This window comes from Gavialis gangeticus, unplaced genomic scaffold, assembly GCF_001723915.1.
Source record: "Gavialis gangeticus isolate Ggan-Ray unplaced genomic scaffold, GavGan_comp1, whole genome shotgun sequence".
Classification (NCBI taxonomy): Eukaryota; Metazoa; Chordata; order Crocodylia; family Gavialidae; genus Gavialis; species Gavialis gangeticus.
The window spans coordinates 40,192,080-40,200,657 of NW_017729034.1; the positions used below are offsets into that span (position 1 = coordinate 40,192,080).

Here is an 8,578-nt window from a genome sequence, read left to right on the forward strand (position 1 = left end):
AAAAAAAAAAAAAGGGGGGGGCTGACTAGATCATGTTAATGGGAGACTGCATACCATAAAAGCTAATTAAAACAACATTTAATTAATTTCTAGGAATGGTCATACTTTAGGATAAAGGAGGTCTGCAAAACACAGGCATGAGTGCCTACTTATAGTACAAAGAAATTGCTTTCTGGTAGTCACGAGCCACTAATTTACTGTAAAACTCTACCCAAGGACCCAGCCTACCTGGAGGGATATGAGGGACCTAAATTAGAAATTTTAAATTGTGTTTTCCAGGTCTTTTGCACATGCTGAAATGAGGGGCTTGATTTGTAGTATGTTCTTGATTTGTGACCAGAACCACCTATTTATTTCATTAGGAGTAAGATATGGCAACTTAAATTTTCTGATCGCTTTTAAAAGCAAAGATAGGGTTTAGTTGCATAAAACTCAGGTTTTCTCAGAAGCCGGGATCATAACTCACTTCTGGAACTGCATCAGTTTTGTGTAAACTCTTCCTACCTGAACAGACGAGACGGCCTCTTATCAGAGACCAAAGTTTAAACGTTTGTTTTGCTTCATCTCTTCCATTAATATTTTGCCAAATTTCCTCATCAGCAGTACAATGAAGTACTAATTGTTAAGAGTACTCTGGAATAATGAGCCTTTTTAAATGGAAGTGATAGATGACAAAGAATAGAATAAAGGGTAAAAAACTGAACATGCTCAGTAACTCGGTCTCACTCCTGTTCTTAAATGTTTTTTCTTTCCTCAAAATATTAACAAAGGCATCAAATACGTATTAAGGACCCAAGCTTGTAAGATGGCATGCAACTCCATGGAAGGTGGAGAGAGTTCAGTCCCTTCAAGGACTGTATAGGAAGAACTGTCACTGCTACATTGTTTTAATTAGGAAAGTACATTAAAAGAACATGGTGCCAATTCAGTGTTATTCCCCTTCAAAAAAATGGCTACACTCTTTTAATTCAAACTTTCTTGAAATATGTGATAAATATTATTAACCATATCCTTTAAAGTGAGATTTGACCTGAAGTGAATTACAAGTTTTAGTTTCTTTTGCTGGATAGTTTACATTCAGTATGTTGCCAGATGATGCACCCCTTCTGAAAACACTAGAAAAGACTTTATAGACATGGGCATTTTGTATTACTACTTCCCTTTTGAAACCAAAGGGAGAATCACTGTAAATTGATAAGGAGATTGGGAAGTAAATTATTAATGTGAATCTGTAAATCTGATGCATTCTATTTGACTTTTATTTCTAATTTGAACAAGAATGCTATTCAGTAATTAGTGCAGGGCTTATTTTTATACAAAATATGTTTCAAATCTGTTCTTGTCTATGTAAAGGCTTTGCTTATGTAGCACTATGAGAAAAGACTGTTTCTGTTGGATGAAGAAGTATAATAAGTTGCATGAAGGGAAATCTTCGGAAGAAAGTCAATAAGGCACTGCTTTTTTACCAGCTATAATCTTGTGTTTTCCGGCATTTTGTATATATGTGTTTATAGAGAATTAAACAAAGCAATAAGTCCGACTTAAATTAACGTTATTGCAATATATTATACCAATCCTTTATTTCCAGTAAGGCATTCATTGAATAGGAAAAATGCCAATAATTTATTCCTCTATATGCATTATAACTGTTAGTTGTGATACCTCATAACAAGCATGTAATGCTTAGAAGATGGGAAATGTAGGACTTCATTTCAAGGCCAAACCTGCATGTTTGCTAGAAACGGTCTATATTCTAGGGAACATTAGAAAAATGAATGTTCTAGTTGTTGTAGTAGCATTCCATGAGAATATCAGTCCTTTATTTTAACCCTGCACACTTCAACCTACTTATGAATAAGTTTGCATATGTTTAAGGATCTACAGCTTGCTTTCTTTGCACTTCAGTCAGAGCAGGACTGAACCATTAATCAGCACTTTTTTACCATTACTTCTCTGCAAGAGGTTTGTCTCAGTGAGGAACTGGAATTGAACCTTAGGTCATAAGATCGTAAACCCCTACCTTTCTTTCCTTTATAACCCTTCTATATACAGTACAAGCACAAATCATGACACATTTTTTGTAATAAAATTAAAATATGTTATAGTAGGTGTTTGACTTCTACTGTATGATTTTTTTTTCTAAGATGGCAACCCCTTTCCCAAAAGGCATATTTCTGCGGGGCAAGGGGAGGGACTTCTGGTGGCAAAGGTATGAGGTTAGGGGGCAGGACTTCTGGTCCCAATATGGTGAATAGGGGGCGGGGCAACTGTCGAGAAACAGGGCTACTGGCCCTCGACAGCTTGTCAAAACTTGTTAAGCGGCCCTCCAGCTGAAATAATTGCCCACCCCTGTTGTAAGCCCAAGGAACAAATGGCAGGTACTTGAACCAAAGGGCAGATCTAAACTTTGCTATTTCTTCAATATCACCCCCATCTTATCTGAAGAGCTCCAGCCAGCTGATGCTCATCTGCACTTGTCTGAAGTAGCTACTGAGTAACAAGGCTCAACTACACAGGAGATGCAGGAGATGAAGATGTAAAACCAAGCCACCACTGCTACCTCACTAACTCACCTACCAGCCCCATGGTGGACCCTGCATAACTCACTGAAGAGAACTATAAAGGAAGAAAAGTATTTGCCCAGTGCTATCTTCTAACCTTTCATATTTTTTTTTTGTTATACTACCATCACAATTGGCATTAATAAGCACTCTTTTTGACAGGCAGAGAGAGCCTATGAAACACATGAATGTGAAGAGTCTCAACCACAAGGTACCTTTTGAGAAGCTTGCATTCTCACCTTTGTATATTCCAAGGCACAAATTTGTGTCCCTATATATAACAGAGACTCATAATGAAGGACAAAAACTAAATATGTAGAAAGCATTGGGATTGAGTCTCCTAGAAAAAATATATTACTGTCATCATTTCCTGATATGGCATTTCTGGGGTAAATGATTTTAAGAAGGAGGACACCAAATTTGTCTGAAAGAGAGGTAAGCTGGGACTCAAACAAGAGAGACCCCTTGCTGTGAAGGACATTTGGGAAGGATGCCAGCCCTACTGTTGTCTATGATAAATAGGAATTATTTTCCACTGCTAAACTGGCACCTTTCAGATGCGTTAGAAAATGTAAAAGAAAGCCTGCGAATTAAAACTATAGACAAACCATCTCAAATCTGTCTGAATTATTCAGAGCTTATTGTATGCTCTGCAAGGAACATATGCACTTTGGGGCGTAAGTACCAAAGTACAAACACCATTGGATGATTCTAAAGGGAAAATGTTGGAATTGGCTAAATAGCAAGCTTTTGGAGACAAAGGATAATTTTGCAAAATTTTGGATATAATGTACTAACATCCAGCAACATGTAATCACAAACACTCTTAGATCCCATTCACTGTAGTGCCAGGGAAGCTGTGCATTAAAACTCTGTTAAAGATCTGCTTCCCTCCTTTCAGCTCCACGCCTTAATTTGTCTTTCTGACAGTTCGTCATGGATGTCAAGCCAGTAACTGTAGCACAACATGTTTCAGACTATGCTTCTGATCTTCCTTCCCTCCCTCCCTCACCATCTACTTTTCTTTTCTCTGTCACTGTGGGTAGCATCATGGTGCACCCAGTTACCCGAGTTTCTAACCTGCTTATAACTTTTCTCTACCTTTTCTGTGCACCTCCCCATCCAAGCCATGTTTATATTGGCCACTTTTACTATTGCAACATTTCAAAGATTTTTGTCTTTTCTTTCTGTCCAGATTGCCAGTACCCTTCTCCCTATTTTTTATGTCAGCCACCAACATCTGCCCCAACTCCTCCTCCTAACCGCCTCCCTTGCCTCACAAAATCTGCTGTCAGAGTTATCTTTCTGGCTTATGGCATGAACCACAAATCACATTCATCAGCCTGTCCTCCCCTACCACATCAAGCAAAGCCCCAGCTTTAAGGGTCCTCACTGCTTAGGCCATCCCTAGCCATCAGATTGCTTAATTTACCACTAGCCATCAGGTTGCCTAACTCACCACCAGTACCCCATACCTTTCTCCCACTAATGACCTGCCTGCTTTTCCCGAAAGTACTCCAGGCATTCTGCCATGCTGATCCATGGGAAAAACTGCTCATCTAGCTATATAAAGCTGATACCGTATCTTCTTTTCAATCTTTCTTTTAATACTTCTGCTGCAGTGTTTACAAGGCTCCATGAACTGTCATATGTTAGTAAGCTGTAACCTCTACTTTTCTGATAAGTTCTGTTTTACTGTAACATCCTTCCCACCACACCCAACTTCTTCATAAATGTTGTGGACCTGAAGCATTCTGTCCAACTCTACAGCACGAGTTGGCAGCCCGTGGCACAGGCATGGCATAAAGAGGTATTTTGCTTGGCACACATGCCTCAGGGCAGCTGGTGGGGAAGGGGCCAGGGCTGTGCTGCCGCAACAAGGATCAAGCCCCTAGAGACTCCTCCGCCATCTGCCCCTGGCATGCCAACATCTCATAAGTTGAGGTTGCAGGTGTCTTTGGCACTCTGCCCAAAAATGTTGCCAACCCTTGCCATAGATTATATTTCTTAAGTACTGCCACAACATAGACACCAAAACAACAAATTGTATACGAAGGCTACCAAAATAACGAGGAATGCGTGTTTCTTGTACATTGCAGATCTTTTAAAGCACCGTTTAAAAATAAGACACTTGCTAATAGAAATAATAATGATACAGTCCCTCTAGCTTGGTTTCCCCACTGAGTCTTTTTTAAGGTAATTTGCTCCTCTTAAAGTCCCCAAATCTTCTTAAGTGGGATTTTTTTTCCTGAGAGTAGTCTAGTTTCACACATTTGACCTTCATTGAGTTTCTTCAAACCATACATACATTCTAAAAGGACAGTTGTAAAAACTACAGTTAATTGTGCAGGGCAACCCTACAGCCATCGAGGCACTGAATGTACGGACTCGGTCTGGATTTTGGATTCTGTCTCAAAGGTCTAAAGTGGGGATAGAAAGTCTGGGCAACCTCCACTCCTCTGTACTGTTGCCTGGGCATATGCATCGAAGGTCCTGGGGACCTCTCAGGCATACGCCATGATCTGAAAGATCAACGGTTATCTACTGGCACTCAGCCCCCAGCACTGTGTCATCTGGCCCCGAGGACTCCCCACAAATCTATGGGGAACCATGTGGGCCATAGTCCTGCATACTAGATTGGGCATGAACAGCCTGATCCTGGCGCACAGGTGCCAGGCAGGCACAGCACAGGGTCCTCAGAGCTGGATCCTCACCAGGTGAGGCAGGCATGTGGCACTGGGGCCCAAACCCCATGCGCAGAACCCAATCTTGCCCGCAGACTGGCCCCACATCATTCATCTGGTCCCCAGGGCCAAAACCATAAGCATTGCTGACTTAGGGGGTTGGCTCTGGGCTCCACTGTGATTCTTCCTGGTAAAATCATGGAAAGTGAGAGTTGGAAGGGAACCTGGGAGGTTATCTAGTCTAACCTCCTTCTCAAAGCAGGAATATTCCCAACAAGACCATTCCAGCCAGAATGGTAGGTAGGATGTCATCAGAATGGTGCATAATAGGGCATCGCAGAAGAAACTGGATTAGACGGTTTAAATCACTAATGCTAGGGACAAATCAGGTTATGATTGGGAACCGATTTAAACCTGTAACACAACAGAAGTTCAGTGCACATAAACTGGTTTCAAAATGGCTGTAACCTAACCAGTTTCTGATAGACCTAGATGGATGTAGTATCAGACTTAACTGATTTAGGTTAAACGGGTGTATGGAACTTCTGTCCCACATCTAAATGAGCTGTGTGCTCACAGCTGGTGAAGTGCCAAAACCCTTTTCTTAACCTGATAGGGGGACGAGCATTCAAATGGAATGACTAACACTAGGGAAACATAATACCTCCTGTCCCAAGTAAATCTTTAACATGAAGTTGGGAAGCAATTTATAAATTCGATCTAAAACAGCCAGTCGCAAGGAAAAAAAGAGGCTGTCAATGTGTAATAACTACCCTGAGCTATATAAAACAGAATTGAGGTTGTTAGAGATTCAGGGAAAAAGAAAAAAAAGGAATTAATCATAATTATCATTTCAAAATGCTGGATCATTGTGACACTGGCAATATTAAATCAATTAAATTTTAATATTTAATGCCATGGTAATTTTGGAAGAAAATTGATAATATTTTCATCTTTTATGTATTTTGGCATTATAGTTTTAATTTCAAAGCAATTCGGAAATGCATGGACTAAAGTAGTAGCGCTAATATAATAAATTTTTAAAAATCATATTGCACAAGTAATTCATCACTTGATGCTGATGAGGCCAATAAGGTTACTAACTGAAATATAGGTTTCCTATTTTCTCCCATCAAAGATATAATAATCTTCAGAGAAAGGCTTTCACTAAATCTAGCAAGGTCATCAATCTGCAAGTTTAAAAATGTGTACAGAATAATTTAGGATAAAAAGAAAAAAAATGGCTAGCACTGGAAAAAGATGCATCTGGAAATGCATCAAGTAAGGCATGATTTGAAGACATCATTTTAAGGAGTGCAGCCATACAGATCTTTCCTTTCCTTGTGCTACGTACCAATTTATTTTTCTGTAAACAGCAACAGAGTTTACACAAAGCACCTTAAATGGTACAGAAATCCATACTACTCCATCACTACCATCCCTTGAACAGAAATGTACCATATATGGTTTTGTCCTTCCTACATAACAAGGTATGATGGTGCTGTGCAAAAATGTGCATCTGAGCAGGTATATTTGTGGGGATGTGCACAACCGCACACAAAGCATTCTTCAGAGGGTCTGCCTGCTTTGTTTTTGTAACAGGAAAGGTATAAAATACTCAGTCATGCTGTTATACGAATACAACACATTGGAAAGAAGGGAAAAGCATGTAAAGAAAAATATTAAATAGCCATTGAGGCTTTCTAGAAATCCAAAACACATTCCATTACAGACAACTGTGCTGAAGTATCACATTTCTCTCCTTTATTTCCCGCTTTTTCTTCCTGCCAGGGACATCTGCAAGAAACCAGAATTTTAATTTTTGCTTGGCAGTTCTTCAGTCCCTGAGGCTCACTCCTCACCTAAATTCACAACCCTAGTTTGGGATATCACAATTGCCGAAGAGATTACGGAGACGTCATAAAAAAAGATGAATTTGACTTATGGTGGAAAATTAAGCTTCAGAAGCAAATGACCTCCTAAAGAACAAAGATCCTGTTTATTAGGAAGATGTCCAAAACAGCCTAAATCTATTAGTCAGTATGACTTGATGAAAAGCTCATTTCTTTTGCTGAGCTTTTAAGAATGAAATGATGCAATAAGGCTATTACACAAGTAGAGTTACTGTGAAGGCTTAGTTTGCATTTTTCATTAGTTATTCCTTGCTTTGTGAAGACAAAGGAAGAGGTTGCTGCTGCTGCTGTTCTTCCTTGTATCTATATTGCTTTTACCTCGTAACTCAAACAGGCAACCAGCTTGGTTCAATAAGTTTTCAATAAAGTATATTCATTTTTAGAAGTAATTTAATCTAAACCGTTGACAGATTAAATGGGAAGAGGGCTTACAGCTTAAGTTACATCCAGACAACTCAAAGTTCTATAGTGGCTGTCATGTAATTTAATACATTTATTGATGATCTGGAAAGAGCATGGGTGTCAGTAAAGAGGCAACAACATTTGCAATTGACACCCAGCTTGTTAGGTTAGTCTGGACCAGACTACTGTGGGGAATTTTAGAGACCTAAACAAAGTAGGTGAATGAGCAACATAGTGACAACTGAAATTCTGTATTAATAAATACAAAGTATTTAGACATATAACAAGGCTCTCTATTAACTGTATTGACCCAAGAAAGGGACCTTGGCATCACTGTAGGTAGCTCAAGGGCAACCTCTACTCCTATGTGGTCAAAAGGCAAACAAGATATTTGATTTGCTACAGGACAGGATGGTGGATAATAGATAGATAGAACACAGTAATAACCTTACAGTGTCCAATTGTGCAGCCTGGTCTGGAAGAAACTGATCACCACAAGTGAAAAAAGGCAACTGCTGAACTAGAGAAGGCTCTGAAGAATGTGCTGAGAGAACTAGACAGCAGAAAGACTCTAAAGTGAAGAGAGAATTAAAAGAATAGGATTGTTACCTTCAAAAGGAGACAAAATGAAATGCCATAAAAGCTCCCAAAACAATGAAAAAGTGTAAGGAGGGAAGCCCAAGAGCATCTGCTCCCCACTCTCATGAACAAAAGGACTTTCAATGAAAGCAAAAGGCAACAAATTCAAAGCTGACCAAAGGAAATACTCTCACAAACTATATTATTATAGTTGTAGAACTGACTTTCCCCCCAAAATCTGCTGGGCCAAGAACTTAATAAGATGGTTATTTATATGGAGATCAAGCATATTCATAAGATATTATAATTAAATTTAATCTCATAGGAGGGATATTAAATCCCATGCCTCAGGGCTTAAGTCAACCTATCAGGATGCAGCCTAAAACAGGGGGAGGGGGGTGGGAGTGGGAGTTGCTTTATGTCTGTCTAACACAGGATT

General features: G+C 39.5%; 1 protein-coding gene across 1 annotated transcript in view; it reads left to right on the forward strand.

The window, feature by feature from the left end:
- SMYD3 (SET and MYND domain containing 3) overlaps nucleotides 1–8,578 on the forward strand; it is an 895,363-nt gene that overhangs the window by 214,509 nt on the left and 672,276 nt on the right. The window lies entirely within an intron of this gene.